Here is a 17,467-nt window from a genome sequence, read left to right as displayed (position 1 = left end):
CATTTCCTTCATGTAAAGGGCCAGACAAGCCAGAATGGGCTCTAATATGTCCCACAAAGTATTTCTTATCTCTGTGTTTAATCTCTTTCTGTAAACCAGATAACAAGGAGAATATAGTAGTTTTATTTTGGGGGGATATTAGCGGTCTCTATATGAGGAATCAACCCTACAGTATATCGGGAGTCAGTCAAAAAATTGAAGGTGTGGTCTCTTAAATGTTGAAGAGCCCAAATAACTGTTCATAACTCAGCTCTCTGGGCAGATGTCACTTCAGTTACCTGAACATGGGATATTTTATCAATAATTGTGACTGCTTTAACATTAGAGGAATCATCTGTGAAAACTAAAATTGTCCCTTCTAAAGGTGGAAGTCCAGCAATGCAAGAGACGTCTGCTCCAGTATCTAACAGCCCTATTTCATTTCCTTGAATTAAAAGGTCTTTTGAAGGCCGAGAAGCTGTAATTTCCTGAACCCAAAAAGCTAGATTACTAGATCCAAATACTCTGTGGCCCCTAGCTTGAGAAGTCAAGTTTTTTTTTTTTTTCCTTTCTGATAATAACTTAAAAGCAAAAGCTGTGCTATTCTTTGACCTTTATTAATTTGCACAGTTTTGGCAAGTGGCAAGATCAAAACTTAAATTTCCCCAATATAATCAGAATCTACTACAACAGGCACCAGTGAAATTCCTCGAAAAGAAAGCGAGCTACGCCCAAACACTAATCCTATAATACCCTCAGGTAGGGGGACAGCCACTCCCATTGGAATTGGAGTAACAGGCATGTCCGGAGTTAATATTGTTGTTAAATCCCCTTACCATTCCACTTCTCTCCTAGCCTGCGTGAGGCCCCCCTGAGGGTTTTCTCCAAGGAGCATGCTCTGCATATTGTGTATGTGTCTGCTTTAAAAGTTCTGTTGTGCAAAAAACTTTTTATCTTCTTCAGCCTTAGGCAACACCTTCGGAGGCTTTGGGAGGCACAAATGGAAGTGGCGGCAGTCACCTTAAATCAGAAAGTGGTGGATAAGTTTTTAAAGGTTTGTGCAGAGGGGGAGGGGGCTCACCAGGGCGCCTGACCATAGGATCCTGTAAGCCCCCTCCTTCCTCGGGAGGTAGAGCACAGTCTGTCTCCTTTTTGTTCTTCAACGGCAGAAAATATGATCTGCACAAAAGTGGAGACCCACCACCGACCACTATAGCCTCGCCCATAGGCTGTCTAACAGCTTCATGACAAGGGTTCAGGACATTTCTAATCATATTTCACAGAGCAAAGCATCTACAGGAACATTTTCTGGCCCATGAAAAGTATAAAACAATGTAGAAATTTAGACAGTTTTCCTGTGCTTTTTTTAATGTCTCTATGGGCTAACATGTGAAGTAGTACTTCAATAAACATTTGTCTATTCTTAGATGCAGAGAAACCTATTTTTCTAGAGAATATTCTTATTCATTCTGTACCCTCTTCACCCTGCTGGCAGTTAGGCAGGTACAATCCTAACCGCCCCACATTACGGTCTCAAATTATTTACCCTTCAGATTTATGAGCAGGATCTAAAGCATCCTTAATCATATTCCAAAGAGAAAGGGTGTCAGTGGTTACTTTTTCTGGGTAATGCAAAAGTGTAATAAGATTTTACCTGTTTCCCTACATTTTCCCAAGTATCTAGGTTACCAGTGCCCTCTTCTGGAAACCAAACACATTGCTCTTGTACAAACGTAAAAAATGATTGAATACTAACCTTAACTTTAATTCCTCTTTTATTTAACAATTGCAAGATTACTCCTATAAAGAGCTGTCGTTCTTTTGATTCGTTGTTCCCCGTGTCAGTGATTTCTGTCTTCAAGGAAAGATTCAACACTACCCACTCTTCCTCACACTACCTATCGTATGCAAGGGGGTTTGCAGCACCCTAAGTGGGACCCTGGCCGTTCCAAAAACTGGACAATGGGGAGACTTACCTTCAGGTTCCTGTTCTGGGTGCCATTTGCCAGGGTCCAGCCCCAGCAGGATTTAGGGATACTCTCAGGATGAACGGCATTGGCAAGAGGGAAAGTAAAGGAGAGCAAAAGAGGCTGATATTCCTTAGTTTACACAGAAAGCCAATAAAGCCCCTAACACAGCACTCGCTCTGTTCATGGAGGCCACAGGCGCACTCCCGATGGAGCGAAGACGCAGAGCACCTTCTAGATTGGGTCTTAGAAGCCCGGGCAAAAAAGTTAACACAGAGAGCCGTTGTGCTCTAGGGAATCTGGCTGATAGAGAGAAAGAGAGAGAGAGAGAGAGAGAGAGAGAGAGAGAGAGAGAGAATGACACGGGGAGACCCAGCTTAGGTGAAACGGGTCTGCAGCTTTATTTTCAAAAGGGGCTTTTATACCCTGAGTTACACATTTCCAGAAGTGAAAGATACAAAGTCATGCAGAATAAGCTCAACACTCCATCAGTTTTACCTTTATCGAAACCAGGACATTTTTTGCAAAGCTTTTCACAAACAAGGGTCTTATGTTATGTACACTATCTTCTGGCTCTGTGGCCTGTTAACATTTTGCAACTCTTTCTTGATAAATGTTGGTCAACCTCAAAACCTGCTTTCCCTTTATCTTTCCAGTCTGCAGTCCCCCTCAGGAAACAGAGTTACATTCTTTCCCCGTCAGGAAACAGAGTTACATTCTTATGGAGCAAAGGTGCAGTGGGTTACAAGAAAGAACAAACTTATTAACTCAAGAGTCTTATGTTGCTAATACCAAGGCTACCGCTTGTTTTTCTTGCATTCCAATATACTAGCTAATGCACTCCCAGGTGCAAATTGGGTAAAGGACAAGGAAACTCAGAAGGAAACATTGGCTCAACAATGCAGTATTATTCTAATAATGCTGTTTTATCACTCAAAGGTTATACTTGGGTTTTGTTGTGAACAATCATGTGCGTTAAATACAAGAGTATGAATAGACCTGCCAAGCAAGCTAAAATAGTAACAGAGGGGTTAGAATTAAAATGCTCCTTTCAAGCCCAGGAGACTTATTAACTAGAGCCTTAAGTTGAATTTCTTCAGAGAATGATTGTCAGGGAGAGCACCCTGTTAATGTCAGAAGAACTGATGAAAGGCATACTATAGTAAACAGTAGACAGACAGATTTTGGTTTGGGGGCAGATGCTTGAGCAGGTCCAGGGAATCCCTCGAGTCCTGATCCGCCTTTGCCTGTCAGATATTCTCTGCATGACTTTTGTCATGCATGGGGTCTCCCGTGGTGGCTCCCAGCAAATGCGATTCTGTTCTCCATGTGAGAACACACCCAAGCCTGCCTTGTCGCCCAAGGCTGTGGGGAGGGAAGCAATAAGAGGATCAAGCTAAGCCATCCATCCTATAGTCCTGATACCCAATATATGTGTTCTGCAAAGAGTACAATTAGTAATATTTCAAACTGGAAGACTCTGCAGGTAGCAGGTCCTTATGCTACAGTTCTGGTCCATCACTGAAAACACAGGAAAAAGGCAAACCTTGCCCATGCTCTTGGCAAGGTCAGGGAAAGTATGCCTGGCACTTCAGAAGGACAGAAAGACCCTTGTAGCCGGGTGGTCAAGGGGTTGTGTGGTCACCCACTTTGGTTTCTGTGTCTGGGGTTGCTGCCTGTTCTGTGTCTTGGAACCTCTGAACTCTCACTGGTCGCCCACAGGCACTTTCCTCCTGCCTCTCCTTTCTGACGGGCATCCTTGGTGCACCATTCTGACTCCACTTAGAACTTGCTATCTCGGTGAGATAACAGGAACTGTTATCAGTGCTTCTGCTGGCTGGAGTCTAGGTGGAGTCTTTCCCTATGACGTTCATGCTTTGCTATTCAACTCCCATTACCTGGTTAGGTCACTTCCGACAGCTCATACTCATAAGCGTACTGGCAGGTGGTTCTTTGTGTGCATGTGCATGTACACAGTAACATCCCTGAGAGGAAACTTGCACATATGCAGAAGTACACGCTTTCTTCTCCAGGAACATGAACTTTGGTAAGCACCCAACTTTCTTTGTCCTGGTTATTTTCTTTCACTTGCTCATCTCAGGTTGCACTTCTGACTCTGTAACTTAGCACCAACTGTGTTAGAACCACCCAGACATCACTGATTGACTAAATGCCAAGACTCCCTTTCAGTTGCTCTCATAAGGCCCAGGTAGGTCTTCATACAATCAGGTATATCTGCTTTCCTAACAGCCAAAGTGCCAAAGAAGCCTGTCCCTGGTTGGGCCCAAAGACATCCAAGACAGTCACCTGGAAGGCAGGGTCCCACTGAGTGTCACCTGGTGCAAATCCCCTATGACAAAATCAGAGAATCTGCTCCAGAGAGAGAGAGCCACAATCTTCTCTCAGATGCAGATGCACACCTTTACCCCTCTAGACCCCAGGGCCAGGGGCATGACCCCAGAGGAAAGAAGGAATTCACGTCAGGACTTTCAGCACACACCATGAGGTATCTTTGGCAGGACCGCTATTGCCTAGACCCTGGACCCTGAAAACCAGCAGGCTTCAAATTACCCCCAGGGGCTTCCCCATCTCCCCTCCCCCGAGTTCCCTTGGGACATGCAATAAGCCCACCACCCTTGCTTCCTCCCTGTTCCCTCCCTCACAGGCACAACCCAGAGGAGGGCCACACACGTACACTAGGCCCTGCACTTTCTTTGCCTACCTGCACTGCCAGGGAGGCTGGAAGTGCCTGGAGGCATGCCACGCTCACATCCTGTCTCTCCTAGGAGGCCTGTCATTTTGCACAGACAGCCTGCCTTACCTTATCTTCCATTTTGTGTCACATTGTGTCAGTGTGTGCCACTCTCATGGACATAGCATGCTGGCTTTTGGGCTGATCCTGGGCAGTACAGCCCAGGACCTTTCCAGTTCTCCTTACGTGTGTGGAACAAGTCTCCAGTGCAGCAGACAATCTGTGGCTCTTTCTCCTTCAGGTCTCCGCCCTTTTCTGCAGGACCTTAGCCTCCTCACCATCCCAGTCCTGCCATAGCCACATCCACCATTTCCAAAGGCCGGCCCATGTGACCACAGGCTGAGGGCTCCAAAGCCAGTGGTCTCAAAGCCCTACCCCACCTGATTTGTCCTGGGTGAATCCTCAGGCCATGCATCCCCTCTTCCCGGTCCAAACACACACAACAACACAGTAGAAATGGTGAGCTTGTCTTATATTTGGTCTAATTGCAGATTTCTGGAGCCACGGTCTGGAGTTATCACTGGCCATCCTTTCCCCGTTCCCATCCTGTACAGGGTACTGCAGAGATACGGCGACCAACCACCCTTAGACTGGGGACGCCTCGTGCCTCCTCTTTTGGTTGCTTGGCACCTCCTCTCCTGTCTCCTTCATCTCTGTGTCTGCCCTGGGCCAGACACACACACACACACACACACACACATAAACACAGCCGACACAAGCACACACATGTATACACACATATGCTCGGCACAGGAACACAAATGCAAACAGGAAACTCATGTGTTTCAGAAGCCCGTGTTCCCTGATTGTGTTTGTGTCTCCGTGCCGAGCATGTGTGTGTATACACGCATGTGCCTATGTCGGCTGTGTTTGTGAGTGTGTGTGTTTGTGTGTGTAGCCCAGGGAAGACACAGAGATGAAAGTGACAGGAGAGGAGGAGCCTAGTTACCATAAGTGGAGGCATGAGGTGTCCCCAGTCTAAGGGTGGGTGGTCTCTGCAATGTCAGAGATGTAGTCGGTATGCACCATGCCCTGCCCTTGTGGCTCCCTGTTCACCTCCTCCACGAGCTCTTCCCTGTTTACCTCCTCCACGAGCTCTTCCCTGTTCACCTCCTCCACGAGCTCTTCCATATTTTCCCAAGGTAGCCTGAAGCTACTTCCAGCGCAGCATGTGTGATGCTTGTGAGCCACCAAGTGGTGCATGTGGAAATTCACAGAAGATCCCAAAGTCAGCACACAGGTGCACTGGGATCCCAGAGAGGATGCCCTTTCAATGATAGACCTTCCCAAGTTAAGGGGCGGGAATGAAGGCCCCAGGCAATGTCAAACTCAGTGAGCAACAGGAGGCCGGGTGATGGCAGGACCCACAGCAGGATTATTCTGAAAAAGATACTTAATTCACCCTGCCTCTAGTAGTACCACCTAGGAGTCTCATGCTGCAACCACAGCTGATTTGAGGGAGACTTGTTTCACTCACGGACACATTGAATGCCCAGACCCAAGTCTCAGCAGGCCACCTGCTACATGCATAGCTCAAATCCATGCTCCTCAGCCAGCTTGCATGAGCCTGATCATCCCCATTTGCGAAAGGACAGTGTCACGGCTCCAACACAGTTGTCCCTTCACAGCCCACCTCCAGACCCTTTACCACATGTGTTTCTGTCAGTTACCACTCATGGAAGAATCTTCCCTCCTGGGGTAGCACTTCAGGGGATCGTCCCACTCGTCTTAGCTGATGATCTGGTGGCAACACGAGGAATGTCACCTCTGGGCTGACCAGGACCCGAACCTTCCCATGAGCAGCCAAGAACTCCAACATCAATCATCAACTGTATGCAGGACCAAAACAACTCCACCTGAGCAATCCTGTTGATTCTGGGCAGTTGTGGCCTGACAACCAGTTGAGAAAGTTTAGGCTCCTGGTGACCAGCCTGTGGCTGGCTCCTCCCTGTTCAAAGTCCCAGAACCAATGGACTGGTGTGGAACAATGTGCCCTTTACCCTGCAGAAAGATAGGGGAGAAGGGTGCGAATCCCGCAGGTGAATCATCCACACCCTTTCATACTGACAGTCATCACCCAAGGAGCCACGTTTTACCAGTGATGTCAAGATAATACTCTTTAATGATCACTGTTGTTCAAGAAGTAAGGGTGGTCCCAAAAAGGAAATATCAGCTTGCTGTGGGACCAGAGATGGCTCGCACCTGTACCTGCTAGGATAGGGAGAAGGGAAAAGGTGCAAGCTTCTAGGGGCCTCAGCTTGCCTCCCATTAACAGCTTCCATGAAGCCTCTCCAAACTCTCCCAGTGTAGGAACATGGAAAACATGATCCTCCCACTCTCCACCAAGTCCCATACCCACCTGTCCTCAGTCTCCCTCATTGACCTTCAAGTCGATCATGTAGCTGAGAAAGTCTTTATCTTGGTCGCTGATGATGACAGAAACTTGAGGGTGGTTCATAATCTGCTTTAGGTCAAGGAGCCATTTAGGCCACATACTAGGCCAAGAAGATCCAGGAACAACAGTCCTAGTCTGGGGTGGAAGAAGGACACTGGAACAGGCATCGTCAAGGATGCTGGGCACTTCTGCTTGCCCAGCCACTACTGATGTCCTCAGGCCCTGCCATACCATCAGACACGCTCATGGCTCTGGGTTCCTTTTGGTGTACTGCATCTGAGGTGGTCTGCATTCCCCAAGCAGAGACTGTTTCTGATTGTTACTCTTCTCTAGACCTGTGTATGCTGGGTAGTGGTATGTCACTGCTTACATGGTTAGACATGCAGTCGTTGTAACACATCGTGTCTGAAAGCAAAGGTGTTGGTGTGTGTTTGCGTATGTGTATGTGTGTCTGTGTGTGTGTATGTGTGACTCCCATGTCTCAGTTATTTTCAGGATCATCCACATTTACAACAATAACTGTCTGCTGAGACTGCTCTGGTGTACTGTCTCTGGTCATTCCTGACTTAGAGGCCTCGGAGCTGTTCCTCCTCAGATGCAGGCCTGAAGTAGACACACAATGTCATGGCTTCGACACTCACAGGTGTGGCCCTGCCAGGACTCTATTCAGCTGTGCCTTTGAAGCCTGCGAATTGCCCAGTACCACACTTCCTTCAGGGTCCACCAGCACTCGCCCCCACCCCTCCTCCTGCTCCTGCCTCTGCACCTCCTTCTCCTCCTCCTAAGTAGACCCCAAGGAGCAGCAGAAAGGATACCACTTTGTCCCAGAAGCCAGGGATGCCCTGGATGGTGGCGCTCCTCTGAGCCAAGTCCTCCTCTGATGGCTCTTCACATGAAACAAACATAGGCCCTGCGGTTTTTCTCATGCTAAGACGTCAGTTCCACTTGCAGGGCAGCCAGCGCCTGTAGCACATATAGCACCAGAAGCTCATTCAGGCCTTTCCTGGCCCTGCTTCTCCAACATCTTCTCCTCCAGCTCCTGGGAGGATCCCTGTTGCTGCTCCTCATCAGCTGAAACCTCTACCTCCTCCATGATGTCTTCCACAGGCAGCTGGAACACCCGCCTGATTCCCACCACATCTCCATCCACCAGGGCCCTGCCATCCTCTGCCATCTCCACCCTGAAGAGGGTGGCATCTTCGCCTGGTGTGACAACTGGTGGCTGCTAGGTCCCAGCTGTGCATAGCATCACAAGGGCAGGCTGCGGGGCCCCATCCCCCTGAACACCTGGGCTCACAACTAAGAAGGTCCAGGGTCCCAGGACGCTCCCGTCTTCCTATGACCACCTCTCACGCTCCTCTTGGCCCTGGCCATGACCCCTGGCTGTCAGAAGCGAAAGGACAGACATAATAGCACCAAAGCAAGTGGTGTGCAATGGAGGCCCAGTCTGCAGTAAACCTGTGGGGCCCGCTTGCTTTTTCGGGGTGGGGAGTGAGAGGCATGGTTGGGAGGCAGGGGCTGGTGTGTCTGGGGTCGCCTGAGGCTGAAGAAAGGGGTAGTGGACATCCCAGGACAGGCTGAACGGGCCCTGGGACATCACCCAAACAGGCAGGGCCCTAGGTTGTGAGCCACGCACAGGCTGCTGGCCCAAATCTAGACCAATGGCCAAAAGGGTAGTGGACGGCACCCTTATGGACATGCCCCTAGACTGGAGGGCATCTTTCCTGGTTCCTGGGCTCCAGCTCCACCACGTGGCCAGATTCTGCTCCAAGGAGCTAGCAGGTTTTGCATCTGCCGCTTCCCCGGGGGCTGTCATTGACCTGGATCTGGAAATTCCAACCACGGGTTCCTGCTCCGCAATCCGAAAAACACACTCCTGGGTCCCACAAGACCTTTAATAACCTTTAATAACTGGGCGTTCGCTCTGAGTATCCAAAAGATCCAGTGGCTGGATACTTTTCTCCATGGGACAGAGTACCTGTTGCTGTCCGGATGCTACGGGAGTAGGAGTACCATTTGCGTGTGTACACATTAACATCCCTGAGAGGAAACAGTTGATCTGCATTGTTCGGGGACACCAGAACCTTAGGGTACAGAGCTCGCTCTGTGTCTCTTTATCTCTGCTTCTGGCATAGCACTGTTTTGGGCTATCCTTCTGTGTGTGTACCAGGGCTGGTGTCTATGTAGTTCCATCTCTTTAAGTGATGCTGTTACCCTTTGCCACTGTCTGGACACCAGCACTCATACGAGAAGCTTATCCTTGGCATGAAGGCAAGCCCTTCTCCTCCTGAGTGAGTTTCACTAACGGGAGATCAGACTCTTTTTTAATTTAAATTTATTTATTTTAAGTAGAGGCTAATTACTTTACAATATTATATTGGTTTTGCCATACATCAACATGAGTCCACCACGGGTGTACAAAATCAGACATTTTTAGTCCACACTTTCAGACAGTACTTTCTCAAACTTGAAAGCCAACAGTGGGCGGTCACTGCTGAACCTCAGAAGGGGCCGGTTTATCCTCCCTCCCTCACTGGACAGATGTGAACACTGCACAGGTCTGCAGCGTCTTGGCCACACTTTGCACAGAGGGAGAAATGGGGGCATGCTCTGCTGGCATGAGGAAACTCCCTGAACCTTGTTCAAACGCCTACCAGTGAGATGCTAAGGACAACTCCCTGTTAAGTTCCAGGACTTCCTGGTGCCCGAGACATGCACGTCTGCCCATTTACCCTACCAAGGTCGTTTCAAAATGGTTCTGTTCTCCATGTAAGAACACGTACCAGCCTGCCCAATAGGCCAATCCTGTGGGGCCAGGAGCAGCAAGAGGATCAAGCTAATCCATCCATCCTATAGTCCTTACTCCCGATATATACCTTCTTCAAAGAGTACAAAGAGTGATTTTTCAAACTGGAAGACTATGCAGGTAGCAGGTGCTTATGCTGCAGTGCTGGTCCATTTCTGAAACCTCAAAAAAAAGGCACGGGGTGCTCATGCTCATGGCAAGGACAGGGAAAGAAAGCCCAGTGTTCTAGAAGGATAGAACGCCCTGGTAGCTACATGTCCAAGGGGCTGTGGGGTCACCCACTATGACCTCTGTGTATTGGAATTGCAGCCTGTTCTGTGTCTCGGATCCTCTGCACTCTCATTGGTCACCCCCAGGCACTTTCTTCCTGCCTCTCCTTTCTGCCAGGCATCCTGGGTGCACCACTGTGATTCCACTTAGAAGTTGCTCACTCAGTGAGATAACAGGGATTGACAACCCGGCTCCAGTGCTTCTGATGGCCAGAGCATGTACCTTTCCCTATGGCTTTTATGTTTTCCCTATTCAACTTCTATCACCTGGTTAGGTCAGTTTCTACACCTCATACTCACAAGCATACTGTCAGGCGCTTTTCATGCATATATGCACACACATGCGTGTGCACACATTAACATCCCTGAGAGGAAACTTGCACATATACAGACATACAAACTTTCTTCTCCAGGAACATCAATTTTGGTAAGCACCTGACTTTCTTTGTCCTGATTATTTTCTTTCACTTTCTCATCGATCCTGTCAGGTTACACTTCTAACCCTTTGACTTAGCCTCAAAGGTTACAAAATTTTGGCATTTGCTCCTGACAAGGACCGATCTGCAGAGCTTCAGGCAGGGTTGGAAATGCTCGCCCTGGACAGCTGAATGAGTTCTGCCTGCATTCTACATTCTCCCATTACCTTGGACAGCTTCACAGTACCAGTCACACTGGCCTGATCCATTGCCTGTGCATTCTTTCAGGGGACCAGCAAACAAGGACGTCTAGGCTCAGCTGACTTGGAGAACTGCTTTCTCAGTGTGCCCCTTCTAAGTCATTCCTGGTCAAAACTGTGTCCCTATTGCTAGCCTACCACATCAACATTCTGAGTGAGGTCCCCTGTTCTTTCTACCTGTGTAGTTTTCTGTGTGCACCTGTCTACCTGTGCCTCCAAGCACTATCTCCCTTTAGCAGGAAAAGACCTGTGCCTCCAAGCACTATCTCCCTTTAGCAGGAAAAGGCCAAAGAGATGCCTGAGCCTCCAAGGTCCCCCAGAGTCTGTGAGAGACCTGGGTGTGATCCAATGTTGTGAAGAAGGTGCCCATAGATAGAGGGTCTCTTCTGAAACAAGGCATGAAGCCCGAGACCATAATGGTAAGGTGGCATTCCTACAGGTGGTCCCTTCTGTTTATTCCTACCCAGACCCATGGAGTCCCCAAACAGATGATGATCTGGGAATCCTGCCCTTTCTGGGCCCACAGCTCATGCCTCCCTTGGACAGAAAGCAGCTTTTCTATCTCAAAAACACCAAGAGGGCTTGATTCCACCCAGGCCTCATTGATTTGCTAAATCAAATACTCTCTTTCATTGGGTTCATTAAGCCCAGGTAGGACTCCCTGGAGTCAGGCATCCCTGCTTACCTACACAGCCCACGTGCCAAGTTAGCCAGTCCTTGGTTGGCCACAGGGGCATCCAAGACGGTCACCTGGAATGCAGCTTCCTTCTGAGTGTCAGCTGGTGCAGATCCCCTACGACAAAATCAGAGATTATGCTCCAGAGAAACTGCCAAAATCCTCCCCCAGGTGCAAACACACACCTTTGCCCTCAGGTCCCCAAAGCCAGGGGAAAGACCCAGAGGAAAGAAGGAATTTATATCAGGACTTTCAGCACAAGCCATGGGGTATCTTTGGCAGGAGCGTTATTGCCTTTCCCCTGGACCCTGAAAACCAGCAGGCCCTACACTGCACCCAGGGGCTTCCCTGTCTCCCACTCTCATGAGGTCCTTCGGACACGCAATAAGCCCACCATCCTTGCTTCCTCCCTGTTCCCTCCCTTATAGGCACACCTCGGCAGAAGAGCACACACGTAAAACACCTGCACTTTCTACGCCTTTCTGCACTGCCAGGGAGACTGGAAGTGCCTGGAGGCATGCCACACTCACATGTTGTCTCTCCTAGGATGCCTGTGGTTTTGCACGACAGCCTACCTTAGCATGTCTCGCATTTTGTGTCACATCGTTCCAGTGTGTGAAACCCTCATGGAGAGAGGGTGCTGGCTGATGGGCTGATCCTGGGAAGCACTGGCCCAGGACCTTCCCAGGTCTCCTTCTCACATGTGTAGAGCAAGTCTCCAGTACACAAGTCAATCTGTGCCTCTTTCTCCTTCGGGTCTCTGTCCTTCTCAGCAAGACCTTAGCCTCCTCACCCATCCCAGGTCCTCTGTATCCACATCCACCATTTCCACCTGCCAGCCCATGTCCCCACAGGCTGTGGGCTCCACAGGCGGTGGTTTTAAAGCCCCACTCCACCTGATTTGCCCTGGGTGAATCCACAGACCATGCACTCACTCTTCCTGGTCCAAACACATACAAGAACACGGTAGAAATGGTGAGTGTGTTTTTGTATTTCATCTCATGGCAGATTTCTGAAGCCAAGGTCCTGAGTTATCAGTGGCCATCCTTTCCTCATTCCCATCCTGGACAGGGTCACTGCAGAGATAGGGCGACCAACCACCCTCAAACTGGGGGTGCCTTGTGTCTCGTCTTCTGATTGCTTGGCATTTCCTCTCCTGTAGCCTTTTTCTCTGATATTTCCCTGGGCCACACACACACACACACACACACACACACACACGCACGCAAACACAGGTGACACAAGCACACACGTGTATACACACACAGGCTCGATACAGGGACACAAACACAAACAGGGAACACAGGTGTTTCAGGAGCTGAAGACGCCCATGTGTCCAGCAGTATCAGAGATGGCATCAGTAGGCACCACGTCCTGCACTTGGAGCTCTCTGTCCACCTCCTCCCTGAGCACTTCCGTATTTTCCGAAGGCAGCCTGAAGCCTCTTCCAATGCAGCAAGTGTGGTAATGGTGAGACGCTGATCGGTGGATGTGCAAAATCAGAAGATCCCAAAGTCAGCACACAGGTGCACTGGGACCCTGGAGAGGACGTCCTTTCAATGATAGGCCTTCCCAAGGTAAGGTGCCTGAGTGTAGGGCCCAGGCAATCATAAACTCTGTGAGCAAAAGGAGGCCAGGGGATGGCAGGACCCACAAAAGGATGATTCTGACAAAGATACTTAATTCACGCTGCCTTTAGTAGTATCATCCAGGACTCTCGCACTGCAACCACAGCTAAATTGAGGGAGACTTGCTGCACTCAAGTACACACTGAGTCCCTAAGCCCCGGTCTCAGCAGATCATCTGCTACATGCATGACCCAAAATCTGGCTCCAGAGACAGCTTGCATGCGACTGAGCATCCTCATTTGAGAAAAGACAGTGTCCCGGCCACTACACGGCTGTCCCTACAGGGCCCACCTCCAGACCCCTTCATCACATGTGTTTCTGTGGTCCGCTAATGGCAGGACCTTCCTTCCTATGGTACTACTTCACAGGATCATCCCCCACATCTTTCCCAATGATCTGCTGGCAGCACAAGAAAGATTAGCCCAGGACTGACCAGGCCCCCAACCCTCCTGTGAGCATCCAAGAACTCCAACATCAATTGCCAACTGTATGCAGCCCCAAAGCAACCCCACCTCAGCAATCCTGTTCGATTCTGTGGCCTGACAACCAGTTGAGAAAGTTAAGGCACATGATGTCCAGCCTGCAGCCTGTGCTCCTCATTCAAAGTCCCAGAGCCAGTGGACTGGAGTGGAATAACTTGCCTTATAACATGCAGAAAGACAGGGGACACAGGGGCGGATTCCACAGGTGGATCATCCACCTCCTTACACACCTACACTCACCACCCTGGAGCCACGTTTTACCAGTGATGTCAAGGTAATACTCCTTAATGATCACCATGTTCCAGAAGTAGGAGTTGTCCCAAAAGGAAAAGATCAGCTTGCAGCGGGACGTTGGATGTCTCTGCACCTGCACCTGCCAGGATAGGGAAAAGGGTAAAGGTACAAGCTTCTAGGTGCCTCAGATTGCCTCCGAGTCAGGCATTAACAGCTTCCATGATGCCTCTCCAAAGTCTCACAGCACAGGAACATGGCTAACATGATCCTCCCACTCCCCACCAGGTCCCATACCCAGCCATCCTCAACCTCCCTCACTGACATTCAAGTTGATCTTGTAGCTAAGAAAGTCTTTAGCTTGGTTGCTGATCATGATGGAAAGTTGAGAGTGGTTCATAATCTGCTTTAGGTCAAGGAGCCATTCAGCCCACATGCTGGGCCAGAAGATCCAATAGCAACAGCCCTAGTCTTGGGTGGAAGAAGCACACTGGAACAGGAGTTTCCAAGGACTGGGTTCTTCAACTCCCAGCACTATGTGCTCAGGCCCTGCCATATCATCAGACACGCTCATGGCTCCATGTCCCTGTGGTGTTCTGCATCTGAGGTATTCTGCATTCCCCAACCAGGGGCTGTTTCTCACAGCTACTGTACTCCTCCTGACTTGTGTGTGCTGGGTAGTGTCATGTCACTGCTTACCTGGTCAGGATTTGCAGTCCCCGTTGCACACTGTGTCTTCCAAAAAGGGGGTGGTATGCATGGGTATGTATGTGTGTATGTGTGTGTGTCTTCAGCAAGAAAGTCCTGGGTCTTTGACCTGCTCCCTGTCTTCACAGCGGATGGCAAGCATGTATCTGAATTTGTCTGGCACTCAGAGCAGATGAGAACAGCAGCCTCTTCCAGTTCCACCTTGCATGTGGACCACCTGGTGCCTTTGCACTGCAATAATGAGTGCAACTACAGGGGCTCTGATTGACGGTCATGGGTCTTAGGACACCCCCACTCTCACCTATTTCCCAGGATTATCCACATTTATAACAATAACTGTCTCTGATGGCTGCTCTGGTGTACTGTCTCTGGTCATTCTTGACCTAGAGGTCTCGGGTGCTGCTTCTTCTCAAATGTAGGCCTGAGGGAGACACCCAAAGTCATGGCTGTGACACTTACAGGTGTGGCCCTGCAAGACCCCTCTCAGCTGTGCCTTTGGAACCTGCCTTTCCCCCGGACCACACTTCATTCAAAGGTCTCCCACACCTTCCCTTTTCCCTTGCCCTGTGGCCTCATCTGTTTTAGCAGGATGCTTAGCACAACCCTCTTGAAGGTGTTTTTGCCATTCTTTAATTTGGCTATAAAGCTCACAAATATTAACAACACAGTAACACAATTTTTCTAATGTGCACTGTTAGAGTTTGGGGAGCTCTTGATGAGTTTCTTGGTTTCAGTTAGAAAGCCCTGCATTACTCTTAGGGCCATAGAATCTTCTGAAACTGAAGGAAAGACTACAAATATTCCGGACTAATTTGAGTATGATACATTTTTCTAAAGACTTAAACAGTTTCTTCTTCCCCACCACCCAAAATATGACCCCGAACTCCTGATGATCTTCATGATTTTATTGTGGGAATCTGGTAGGATTGAGATTTTTCAGTGCTTTGTAATTTCATCATTAAGCTTTTCTGAGGTGAAAAACACATTGGAATTAGTTTTTAAATTAGTCCTAGACACAGCAATCAGGGGGAAAGGAAATAAAAGGAATACAGATTGGCAACAAACTATTACTGTTAGAAGATGGCATGACCCTCCACACAGTGAACACTAAGGATGCCAGCAGAAAATTACTCGAGCTAATCAATGAATAGAGTATAGCTGAAGAATACAAAATTAATACTCAGGAATCACTTTCATTCTGATACACCAGCAATGAAAAATGAGAAATAGAACTTAAGGAAAGTATCTCATTCACCATCCAATGAAGAGACTCAAAGATTTAGGAATATGTTCCCCCAAAGAAAGCAAGGACGTGGTACAGAAACCTATAAAACCATGTTGAAAGAAATCAAAGATGGCACAAATAGATCAAGAAGTATAGCATATTCTTGGATCAGAAGAATCAATACAGTGACCATGAGTATACAACCCAAGACAATCTATTGGTACATTCATTCACCATTGATATTCTTGGATTCAACTGTGGAATCCCCATAAAAAACACCAACGGGGATTTTCACTGAACTAGAGCAAATAATTTCACAATTTGTGTGGAAACACAAAAGACCTCAATGAGCAAATCAATCTTGAGAAACAACGGAAATGGAGGAATCAGCCTTCCTGACTTCAGACTATACTACAAAGCTACAATCATCAAGATAGTAAGGTACTGGGCCAAAGATAGAAATACAGATCAACGGAACAAAATAGGAAGTCCAGAGATGAAGCCACACACCCACGGCCACCTCATTTTTGACAGAGGGGGCATAAATATGCAACGGAGAAAAGACAACCTCTTGAACAAGCAGTTCTGGGAAAACAGGTCAACCACATCAAAAGAATGAAATGTTTTCTAATGGCACACACAAAAATAAATGCAAAGTGGATTATACACGTAAGTGGAAGACCAGAAACTATAAAGTTCTTAGAGAAAAACATAGGCAGAACACTCTCTGACAGAAATCACAGCAAGACCTTCTCCTCCATGTCCCACCTCCAAGAGTAATGGAAATAATAGAAGGAAACAAAAGTGACTGATTGAAACTTCTAAGCTTCTGTGGAGTGAAGGAAACTATTAGCAAGGTGAAAAGACAGCCTTCAGAACTGGAGCAAATTACAACAAATCAAACAACTGCCCAAGAGTTAATCTCCCACATATACAAGCAGCTCATGCAACTCAATACCAGAAAAACAAACAACCCGATCAAAAAGTGGGCAAAAGAACTAAATAGGACATTTCTCCTGAGAAGATATACAGATGGCTAATGAACACAGGACAGATGCTCAATATCACTCATTATCAGAGAGATGAAAGTCAATACCATAATGAGATGTCATCTCACACTGGTCACAAGGACCATCACCCAAAGTCTCAAACAAGAAACCCTGGAGAGGGAGTGGAAAGGTAACCAGCTTACACTGTTGGTAGGAATGAAAACTGGTATAGCCACAATAAACCATATGATTTCTTAAAAACCTGGAAATAGAACTGTCATATGACGCAGCAGGGGGAAGGCAATGGCACCTCACTCCAGTACTGTTGCCTTGAAAATTCCAAGGATGGAAGACCCTGGTAGGCTGCAGTCCATGGGGTCGCTAAAAGTCAGACATGACTGAGGGACCTCACTTTCACTTTCCACTTTCATGCATTGGAGAAGGAAATGGCAACCCACTCCAGTGTTCTTGCCTGGAGAATCCCATAGATGGAGAAGCCTAGTAGGCTGCAGTCCATGGGGTCTCACAGAGTTGGATATGACTGAAGCGACTTAGCAGGAGCAGCATGACAAAGCAATCCCACTGCTTGCATACACCCCAAGGAAAGCAGAACTGAAAGAGACACATGTACACCAATATTCATCTCACGACTATTTACAATAGCTAGAACATGGAAGAAATCTA

At 48.2% G+C, this 17,467-nt stretch overlaps 1 pseudogene; it reads left to right on the top strand.

Annotated features, from left to right (window-relative positions):
• The first annotated feature begins 4,298 nt into the window (after positions 1–4,298).
• On the top strand, positions 4,299–13,480 carry LOC132344546 (uncharacterized; annotated as a pseudogene).
• Positions 13,481–17,467: the final 3,987 nt, after the last annotated feature.

The sequence above is a fragment of the Bos taurus genome, chromosome Y (genome assembly GCF_002263795.3).
Source record: "Bos taurus isolate L1 Dominette 01449 registration number 42190680 breed Hereford chromosome Y, ARS-UCD2.0, whole genome shotgun sequence".
Taxonomy (NCBI): Eukaryota; Metazoa; Chordata; class Mammalia; order Artiodactyla; family Bovidae; genus Bos; species Bos taurus.
This window is presented reverse-complemented; position numbering and strand designations above follow the sequence as displayed.